Here is a 12,278-nt window from a genome sequence, read left to right on the forward strand (position 1 = left end):
GATGAATGTGGTGTAAGAACTGGAAAAAATTTAATTTACCTATTATGGTGGAATATCCATAAACTAAATTGTTTGTTAATTTCAATATATCAAAGAATATGTAGAATTCAATGTTTGATGTAATGTAATAAAGTTGAAATTTGGACCAATTTGGTAACATGTATAAATAATCAAAAATCTAAATACATGGGAGCCCATTTAAATACATCATAAAGGTATTAAAATAGAAAGTGACATCATAGTCATGGCTAAAAATAAACAAAAATCCTTAATCAGCAACATTTAAAGTAATATCTAAAAATAAAATTCCTTTGTAACCATAAAAGCCCATTTAAATACATCATAAAGATATTAAAATAGAAAATGACATCATAGTCATGGCTAAACATAGCAAAAAACCCTTAATCAGCATCATTTAACAGTAATATCTAAAAATGGGAATTACATCATAAAGGTATTAAAATAGAAAATGACATCATAGTCATGGCTAAAAATAAACAAAATCCTTAATCAGCATCAGCAACATTTTATAGTAATATCTAAAAATAAAATTCCTTTGTAACCATAAAAGCCCATTTAAATACATCATAACAGATATTAAAATAGAAAATGACATCATAGTCATGGCTAAACATAGCAAAAACCTTAATCAGCATCATTTAACAGTAATATCTAAAAATAAAAATTTCTTTGCAACCATAAAAGTAAAATAGAAAATGACATCATAATCATAGCTAAAAATAAACAAAAATTTTTTTTATTGGCAAATTTTAAATGGAGTTTATTATACTAAAACAATAAATTTGCAACCATAAACATGATAAAACTCCATTTAAACACATCATAAAAGTATTAAATAATTCAACTACATCATAAGGCTATAAAAATAGAAAATGACTTCATAGTCAAGGCTAAAGGTAAACAAAAAACCTTCATCAGCAAAATTTTATATTGGCAAATTTCCAATGAAGTTTATTACACTAAAATTGTTGGCAAATTTCCAATGAAGTTTATTACACTAAAATTGTTGGCAAATTTCCAATGCATTTATTAACAATAAAGTTATTGGCAAATTTCCAATTTACATAATTTAAAAGCAGTGTAGATGAGATATTTAAATGAGTTTGAATTACCAACCTTACACTGCTTTTAAATAATGTTCTTTACTCAATTATTTGTCTATTAAAATGGAAACCCTTGTTTTTTAACCTTTTTTCCCCTTATTCCTTAAACATTAGAGCCATAACCACCCCCCCCAAAGCCAATTATTACTTTCCAATGTAACCTAAATTTCCAATATACATAATTTTAAATTTCAATTCCTCATGATATATAACCGTATTATTATTATTTTCTTTCATATATAAATCTGAAACAACCATCTTTAAATGGAAAATTTTAAAGAAAAAAAAAGGAAAAAAAAAAAAATCCTACCCCCCACACATTTTTTCAACCCCCTTTTGATTCATCATCCCCCACCTCAATCACAACCTTCAATTTGTGGTATGGTACATTGCAATACAATTTCACAGAGATCCATACACTTGAACACAAGTTTTTGTTGCAAACTAAAAAAATCCTTATTTTCGACCAATATTTGGCCCCTTATTCATAAATGTTTGAGCAATTAACCCCAAAACTCAATTCCTACTTTCTCTTCGTGATAAAAAATAACTAACTTAAAATGTAAATTTTAAACAAAAAAAAAAGGAAAAAAAAAAATTACCCCTTTTTTGACCCCCGCCCCCCTTATGATTCATCACCCCCACCCCCCTGTCCCCCCAAACCAAGCTCAATAACAGCCTTGCCTTTGTGGTATGGTACCTTGTAATACAATTTTAGAGAGATCCATACACTTGAACACAAGTTATTGTCTAGAAACTAAAAAATGCTTATTTTAAACCCCTTTTTAGGCCCCTTATTACTAAACGTTTTGGGCAATTACCACAACACTCAATTCCAGCTTTCCCTTTGTGAAATGGAACCTTGTAGTAAAATTTTAGAAAGATCCATACACTTACACACAAGTTATTGTCATGAAACTAGAAAAATGCTTGTTTTTTGCCCCCTTTTGGCCCCTTATTCCTAAAATTTTGAGGCAATTAACCCCAAAATCAATCCCAGCATTGACCCTTTGTGATATGGAATCTTGTGGTACAATGTCAAAGAGATCCATATGCTAACACACAAGTTATGTCTGGAAGTTACAAAAATGCTTATTTTCGGCCCCTTTTTGGCCCCTAATTCCTTAACTGTTGGTACCATAACCCCCAAAATCAATCCCCACCTTCCTATTGTGGTATTGAACCTTATGGTAAAATTTCATAGAGATCCATTCACTTAAACTAAAGTTAGAGTGCGAAAACCATTGTGTATTCGGACGACGACGCCGGACGACGACGACGACGACGACGACGACGACGACGACGCCAACGTCATACCAATATACGACCTCAAAATTTTTTTGCGGTCGTATAAAAAATGGATCTTAATTATTAATTTAATACCAAACAGAAAACAATAAACTTGCGGAAAAGTTGTTTTCAATTTAGACTTGTTTATATTTTTTCGTTTGGGCTTGTATTATATTTGCCTTCGGGTTTATATGATCCGTTCATCCTATTTCGACTCTTCAAAATTCAAGAGTCTATCCTAAATTGAGGTAAATTATATGGCCTTCCAAATACCGTTCCGATTCCTAACATCACTGAAGAGACATTAGTTGTCGAAATCCGGATATGGTGTACAAATTTTTGCACCTCGTGTTTGCGGTATACCATCTTTTCCGTAAGTTTATTGTTTTACTGTTTGGTATAATATTAAAAATTAAGATTCATTTTGTTACATCTAGTGATCCGTTTATTTGACAATGTTTTCAATTTAGACTTGCATATATATATATATTATTGTCTTGTCTTGTGAATTTTTGTATATGTGCTTGAATTTGCCTGAATAAAACTATACTATACTATACTAAGGAAGCGTGGTCGACAGGACGGAAATGTTGTAAACGTGCCAGCTGACAACTTCCAAACTGTCCAGTCCTAATGCTTAAATACAAAGAAGAACTCACATGTACACTATATGGTTAGTTCCGACACCTTTATCCTTTGAATGGATATTTTTCGAGGGCATCGGATTCGGCGACACAATATACATTTTAAATAATTATGACGGAAAAGTTCAGCAATGACATATAATTATTAACGAAATTATGTTGATATGTTTCAGAAATGATAATTAATATTAAGTGAACTAAAATATTTGGTCGCTTTTTACGTCATATATAGTCTGTCAAAATCAAATATCTTGTTGCTGTCATTTTTAAGGGAAAAAAGTTTTGTTTTAATCGTATTTTTTTAAACACAAGGTATATTTGTCCATTCTTAAAACAAAAGTGTTATGTTTTTTTGGTATTAGCGTATACAGAAGTCATATATGTAGCTCCATAGATGGGACCTGACCCGTGCTCACGCTTAATCCGCCTCTAATATGGAATGTGTGTGTGTAGAATAGAAGTTGATTCTTTACAATTGCACGATCTGCACGACAGAATAAAATGCTCCACACTGCGCGGCTTGATACGACAGCAGAGGTCGAACTATGAACAGTTGGGGTAAGTATGGATACAACATTCAAGCTTGATACAGCTCTGAACTTGGATTGTGATTAAATATTTGTAGTCTAAGAACTTTGAAATTTGACATTACCTAGTATGGTCTAAATACATGGTTTGATTCAGCATACAAAAGAACATAAAGTGTTAAATTTTTGATCAAATCAAACAAAGGTTTAATATTGGACCCTTTGGACCTCACTGTGGACCAATTTAAAGAACCTTACAAATTCAATACTTTGAATAAAACCCCATTGCAATTGGTCAAGAAATAAGCAATTTATACAAAGTATTAGAAAAGTATTTTTCCAGACGGTAAGGAACATAACCCCCAAAATCAATCCCAACCTTCCTATTTATGTACCTTGTGATACAATTTCATAGCGATCCATAAACTTGACTTACTTGACTTTCTTAGTTTCTCCTCATGTTATCCCGATTTTCTGTAGATCAGGAGTTAGATCTCTGCGCCAGGTGGTTTTTGATCGCCCTCTTTTACGATGGCCATGAGGATTTCAATCTAACGCCTGTTTGATTACGTTTGTGTTGTTTTTACGTAACGTGTGTCCAATCCATTTCCTTCTACGTGTTGTAATTTTTCTTTTTATTGGTTCCTGTCTTGTCCTTTTTCATAATTCTTTGTTGCTAATAGTGTTTGACCACTTAGTTTCAATAATGTTTCTTAGGAACCTGTTCATGATTGTTGTAATTTTTTGTAGACACAGCTGTAAGTCTCCTAGTTTCTATCCCATAGAGAAGTATAGATTTCACATCCTGGTTTTTGTGTACGTTCTAAGTGGTTTGCTCCTCATACAGGTTTAAGGATAGCAAAGGCTTGTTGTGCTTTTCTTTTTCTAGACTGAATTGGGGATGTCCGAGAATTCACATATCTTGGAAGTGTCATCAGTACATCATCATCTGTCTCTCATGATGTACTGATCACAATTCCAAGATATGTGAATTCTCGGACATCCTCAATTCAATTTCAGCATCTATCCCTTTGTTTTGTTGGTGTGCGTTAACCATCATATATTTTATCTTTTTAGCATTTATGTACAGTCCTACTTGTTTTGCAGTTGTTTTAAGGTTAGTTGCTTGGTTTTGTGAATCTTCATGGCGGTTGGAAAGCTGGAAGATATCGACTGCAAAGACAAGGTCTTTGAGGCATGACTGTAATGCCCATTTAATGCCCAGAGAAGAATTGTATGATGTTCGACTCACCCAGTCTATAACCATCAGAAAAATTAGAGCGGAGAGTAGACATCCTTGTCTGACACCAGTTGATACAGGGAATGGATATGTCAGGGTCCCAGCATGGATCACTTGACATGTAAATCCATCATGGAGCTGTTGGATGACGGGTATGATCTTTTCAGGTATTCCATAATATCTGGGGCTGTTCCACATTACTTGATGGTTTATGCTATCAAAGGCCCTCTCAAAATCTATAAATGTTAGGTATAGAGATGTCCGCTATTCTATAGTTTGCTCAATGATGATTCTTAGTGTGGCAATTTGGTCAATACATGATCTCTCTTGTCTGAAACCGGTCCGTTCATTTCTCAGCATTTTATCAACTTCTTTCTTTAATCTTTGTAAGATGATGTGAGATAGGACTTTGCTAGGAATGGAAAGCAAAATAATACATCTCCAATTGTTACAGATGGAATTGTCGCCTTTCTTTGGTAGTTTAATGAGGATTCCTTTACGCCAGTCTTCAGGTATATGTTCATCATTCCGTATTTTGATAAGTAGTTGGTGAAGTTTATCAAGTTTATCCATTGCCTTAATAGCTTCAGAGGTATGTTGTCAATTCCTCCTGCTTTTCCATTTTTAGGTTGTTTTATTGCAGCATTTACCTCTGCTTTAGTTATTTCCCCTGTCTTGATATTCATGACTTGTCTCCCTCCTATGTTAGGTGGGTCTGTTAGAGGGGGTCTGTTTAGCACATCTTCAAAATGTTCTTTGCATCGTTTTAATTGTTCTTTAATTTTGATAATTACATTGCCATTTTTATCTTTTCATTTGAGTTGGATCTTCTGTCACTAAGTTGTCTAGTTGTATTGTACAGATATGAGATTTTATGTCTGCTTTGCTACAGGCAATGTTTGCTTCTTGTGCTAGTTGTTCAACATAGTCTCTTTTGTCATGTTTACAGTTCTTCACTTCATTGTCTTTCTCCCTATAAAGGTCTTGTGTTTGTCTTTTCTGTTGTCTTGTGGTGGCATTTCAGACTTTACTTTGGCTTTTCTCCTTTCTTAAACCTTAACCGATTTGTCATCTGACATCCAGTTTTTTCGTTTATACTGCATGTATCCTAATGTTTCCTCGCATGTTTCTAGGATTACATTTTTTGTCTGCTCCCATGTGTTAATAGCATTGTTCTCTATATCCATGTCACTTATAGCTAAGAATCTGTTTTGGAGAGATATTTGAAATTTGTCTCTTATGAATGGTAATTTTAGCCTCCCAGCATTAAACTTTCTTCTGTTGACATCTGGGTTTTTTTTGGCTTAAAGTTTCATCTTTATTGACCCTATAATTAGACGATGGTCTGATGCTGCATTTGTTCCTCTTTTTACTCTTACATCTAGCAGTGACGACCTCCATCTCTGAGAATGGATATGTGGTCTATTTGGTTTTCTGCATTTCCTGCTGGTGACACCAAGTTCTTGTGTTTGAAAAGTGTTCCTCTATGACAAGGTTGTTAGTAGCACAGAGGTCTTCAAATAGTTCATCATTTTCATTCATTTTTCCTATCCCATGTGGACCAACTTTCTCTCCCATTCCTCTCTTTCTGATCCAACCTTGGCATTTAGGTCACCCATTAGTACCAATAGGTCCCTTTTTGGCACTTTTTCTATTATTGATTGTAATGAGTAGCAGAAGTCTTCTTTTCACTTTCTTCTGCACCATTCGTTGTAGCGTATATTTGTAGTTATAATGTCTCAAACCAAAGAAGGGCTACAAAACTGTTTATCCTCATTGGAACTTTATTGTAAAAAATGGCAATTATCATTGAATATAGAAAAAAACTCAAATAATAGTGTTTAATAAATCAGGTACATTATTGAAAGACTGTAATTTTTATTTTGGTCAAAATCTCATCAAAAGTGTTCAAGAGTATAAATACCTAGGTATTGTAATGAGAGCATCAGGTTCTTTCAGTACTGCAGTTGAAGATCTTAGTAATAAAGCTCTTAAAGTAATTTTCATGATTAAACGTAAATTTCATTGTACACATAATAGTACACCTTTGCTCTTAAAACTTTTTGACTCTTTGTGTTAAACCTGTACTTCTATATTGAAGTGAATTGTGGGGTCCGTACATTCTTAACCTTGACAAAAGATTAACACCAGGTTCAAATGATGATTTAGAAAGAACTTTTTTAAATTTTGCACCTGAAAAGGTTCACATTCGATATTGTAAATTGTACTTGGTGCAACTATACATGCTTCTAATATTGCCAGTATGGCAGAACTTGGTCGTTACCCAATTTCTATATTTGTTATTTTGCAGTCTCTTAAATACTGGCTATATTTGTATAAAGACCCTCTTTTGAATTTTTCAAAATTAGCATATAAGTAAATCGAAGATGTTGATTGTACCTTTAACAAACACATTTTTCAATTTCTAAAATTCATCGGTTTTGACCATGTCTGGAATAATAAAGGAACACTGTCAGAAGGAAAACTCATATCTGCAGTGAAAAAAAGATTACAAGAAAGATATGAAAAACATTTTTTCTCATGTTTATCAGGTGAAAACCAAAACAAATTACGTACATATTACAAGATAAAACGGGAATATAAACCTGAGACTTATACAAAGTTGAATATCTCAAAACAATATATCATAGACAGTTCTGTAAATTAAGAATTTCTAACCACAATTTACACATCGATAAAGGCAGATATAATAATATGCTTTTGGATCAAAGAATATGTAAACATTGTATTGATAACAAAATTTAAGATGAGTTTCATTTTATATGTGAATGCAACCTCTATCAAGACGAAAGGAAAAAGTTTAATGATGACATTGTTAATATTATATCATGTTTTTGTAATTTAGAAACTGTTCGGAGACTGATGTTCTCAACAGATTTCTTTTATATATAGACAAATGTATCATGATTAGAAATTCAACAGTGGGAATAATTGCATAATATTGATGGGGGTGTTTTGTCTATTGATTGTTGTACGTCACACTATTGCTGTCTCTTTTTTGTTTGATTTTTTCCATGTTTTCATGTATTTCAGCGATGATCCTTTTGTACTGGATTTTATACTGAATAAAATTAGTTAGTTAGTTAGTTTTACTTGTATCAATGTGGTTTTTTTTGGAAACGAAAGTTAAAGCATGCGGTGATAATTCTTGGTGAGATCGGATTCCACTCCAGCAGAGCTTTTTTTTAGATCTTTTTGTTGTAAGAAACCAAACTCCCTTTTCATTCGGGTCATTTTGTTTGGTGGTTCCAGAATATATAATTGTGTGGCCTGTATTCATAGATATCGTACCTGATGTGTTCCATCTACTTCACTTAGTCCTAGAATTTCAATCTTGTATCTATGCATTTCTTTTGTTACTCGTGCATATTTGCCACTTTGGTATAGTGTTCTTACATTCCAAGTGCCTATTATGATGGTGAGTTTGTTTGAAAACAGCTCCATCGTCCTTCGCGTTGTCTGCTATTTTCGGTTAAAAGCATGTTCTTCCTCCAGTTGTGACGAGAAAGAGTAGTTGCTTTTGTGGTCGTTTCTGTAATCAAGATTTTTTCCAAGGCAGGATGATTAACCCTATGCTTAAATCCGTGGGAATGCAGAACGGGCAGCTTTTCTTTAGGGGTTTCCAGCCCTTAGACGACTGCTGTTTCTAACTTGTTCCATCTACACGGATTTTTCTGTCTGGATTTACTTTCATAGCCTTTGATTTAAAAATCCAATCCAAAGACAGTGATACTATTTGATCCATAGCTAGGGCAAGGGTAATGAGTGTTAGGGTATGTCCACACGCCGGTGGGCCTACACACTGCATCTCTGGGGCCTTTGCTGCGCCGATATCCTCTATAGATAACGCCTAGGATAATAGAACCTAGTTAACCGTGTGCTGTCGCGAGGAGGCACTGTAGAAGTCTTGGATAGTGTAGAGGCTTTGTACTGGCAGGAAAGATTTACGCACTCGACTCTCTTTTCACCTACAAGTGAATTAGCCAGCGGCAATGCTAAGAGTATTAACCCCTTACTGCACTAGACGCATGCACGATCCCTGTGGCAAGAACAACCTGCACACTTATATAGACTAACACTCAAGTTATTGTCCGGAAACCAGAAAATCCTTGTTTTTGGATCCTAATTCCTAAACGGTTTGGGTCATAACCCCTAAAATCAATCCCAACCTCCCTTTTGTGGTATGGGGCCTTGTGGTATAATTTCATAGAGATCCATACACTTATACTCAAGTTATTGTCTGGAAACCAAATGTCTTCGGACGACGACGACAACAACGTCATACCATAATGGCATTATGTACATATTATACCCTAGTCTTTTATGATAAAGAAAATGAAGTATAATGTCCCTTTATATTTTGCTTGAATTTTGAATAAAATTCCATGACGACAGCCAATATTACATACGGAATTTATGCAACAAAACAGTTCAAAGTTTCAAAGTCAAAACAGAATTGAATCTTTCATACGTACAGGATTAACTTTGTATATGGCATGGATGTTTTGACAGCCAAGTCTCCCTAAGAACCAAATTTTAACGCAAGCAATTTTCATGGATATTAGAATTCTTCAGAATATACTTTTATGTTCCCTTTGTCATTCAAGTGATCGATATTAAAAGAAAAGAGTTGAGATATAAATAAAACCTCCATTAATCGCACCACCTGTTCACGTGCCTGTTCCAATGAAAGAACCTTAGTGAGCGCGCTCACATACCCCACGTCCCCACATTATCATTGGAGAAATAAAATAAGTGTAAGAAAAAAAAATTGTATCAGAAAAAAAAATTGAATCATAATTTCCTGTCAATATGCACATCTACATAGTATGTCCTTATTATCTACACAGTTTCATGAAATTCTGTTGTGTGGTTTGAGAGGATTTGCGATGACAAAAGGTTGCAGTAGTATATTGGGCAAATAAGTTCAAAGGGGCGTAACTACTGGAAAAAAAATGAATCTTAATTTCCTGTCGATAATCACATCTACGTAGTATGTCCTTTTTATCTGAAAAGGTTTCATGAAATTCTGTTGTGTGGTTTGAGAGGAGTTGCGATGACAAAAGGTTGCAGTAGTATATTGGGCAAATAAGTTCAAAGGGGCGTAACTCCTGGAAAAAAAATTGAATCGTGATTTCCTGTCGATATGCAGATTTACGTAGTATGTCCTTATTATCTGAAAAGGTTTCATGAAATTATGTTGTGTGGTTTGAGAGGAGTTGCGATGACAAAAGGTTGCAGTAGTATATTGGGCAAATAAGTTCAAAGGGGCGTAACTCCTGGAAAAAAAATGAATCGTAATTTCCTGTCGATATGCACATCTACGTAGTATGTCCTTATTATCTGAAAAGGTTTCATGAAATTCTGTGGTGTGGTTTGAGAGGAGTTGCGATGACAAAAGGTTGCAGTAGTATATTGGGCAAATAAGTTCAAAGGGGCTTAACTCCTGGAAAAAAAAATTGAATCGTAATTTCCTGTCGATATGCACATCTACGTAGTATGTCCTTATTATCTGAAAAGGTTTCAAGGCATGAAATTCTGTTGTGTGGTTTGAGAGGAGTTGTGATGACAAAAGGTTGCAGTAGTATATTGGGAAAAAAAGTTCAAAGGGGCGTAACTCACGGAAAATAAAATGCTCCGCTGGGGCCCAGCTTGATACGACCGAGGTCGAACCCTGAACAGTTGGGGCAAGTATGGACACAACATTCAAGCTTGATACAGCACTGAATTTGGATTGTAATTAAATATTTGACACAGCATAGGTTTTTGACACAGAATGAATGTGGTCTAAGAACTTAAAAAAATTTAATTTACCTATTCAAATCATATCATTATTATTTGCTTTTATATATAAATCAGAAATAACCCATTTAAAATGGAATATTTTAAAGAAAAAAAGGAAAAAAAAATCCCCCCCCCAAATTTTTTGAACCCCCTTATGATTTATCACCCCCAAACTCAATCCTAGCCTTCCCTTTGTGGTATGGTACCTTGCAGTACAATTTCAGAGAGATCCATACACTTGAACACAAGATATTGTCTGGAAACTAGAAAAATGCTTGTTTTTTGGCCCCTTTTTGGCCCCTAATTCCTAAAATATTGAGGCAATTACCCCCATCATCAATCCAAGCCTTCCCTTTGTGGTATGGTACCTTGCAGTACAATTTCAGAGAGATCCATACACTTGAACACAAGTTATTGTCTGGAAACTAGAAAAATGCTTATTTTTGGCCCCTTTTTGGCCCCCAATTCCGAAACGTTTCGGCAATTACCCCCAAACTCAATTCCAGCTTTCCCTTTGTGATATGGAACCTTGTAGTACAATTTCATAAAGATCCATACACTTACACACAAGTTATTGTCATGAAACTAGAAACATGCTTGTTGTGCCTCTTTTTTGGCCCCTAATTCCTAAAATTTTGAGGCAATTACCCCCAAAATCAATCCCAGCATTCCTTTTGTGATATGGAACCTTGTGGTACAATGTCAGAGAGATCCATACACTAACACACAAGTTATGTCTGGAAATTACAAAAATGCTTATTTTTGGCCCCTTTTTGGCCCTTAATTCCTTTACTGTTGGTACCATAACCCCCAAAATCAATCCCAACCTTCCTTTTGTGGTATTGAACCTTGTGGTAAAATTTCATAGAGATCCATTCACTTAAACTAAAGTTGAGTGCGAAAACCAATGTTTCTTCGGACGACGCCGACGACGACGCCAACGTCATACCAATATACGACCACAAAAATTTTTTTGCGGTCGTATAAAAACTTAACATTGAGCAATGAACCGTGAAATGAGGTCAATGTCAAATAAAACCTGCCAGACTAACATGTACATCGTAAAATATTTCCATACACCAAATATAGTTGACCTATTGCATACAGTATTAGAATAAACAGGTGCGCCATGAGCGTATGATACGCCCGTCCCATCTTCAAAGAATAAAGTTCAATAACTTCTCAATTTCATATCATAAATTTATGAAACACTAAAGGGAGGTTATCTTAATAGATATTGATCAGTCACCATAGTTTAATCAAAACTGCCCAAAGCACTTTAAAGATAATGTCAGAAAACTAGAAAACACCCCTTTTTTATGAATAAAATTCCATAACTCAGAAATTTAAAATCGAAAATATTTAAAAATCGAATGGGAGTGAAAGACAACAGAACTCCTGAAAGCATTTTTGAGTTATTGTGCGAAAAATGGAAAATCCCCCCTTTTTTAATGAAGAAAACCCCATACCTCGGAAACGTAAATCTAAAATTTATAAAAATCGAAAGGGAGCTCATGTCAAAAGATATAAACAATTCACCAAAGTTTCTTGCAAATTGGTGAAAGTATTTTTGAGTTATTGTTCGAAAACTGGAAAATCCCCCTTTTTTTAATGAATAAAACCCCATAACTCGGAAACGTAAAATCTA

Source organism: Mytilus californianus, unplaced genomic scaffold (genome assembly GCF_021869535.1).
Source record: "Mytilus californianus isolate M0D057914Y unplaced genomic scaffold, xbMytCali1.0.p SCAF_4, whole genome shotgun sequence".
Classification (NCBI taxonomy): Eukaryota; Metazoa; Mollusca; class Bivalvia; order Mytilida; family Mytilidae; genus Mytilus; species Mytilus californianus.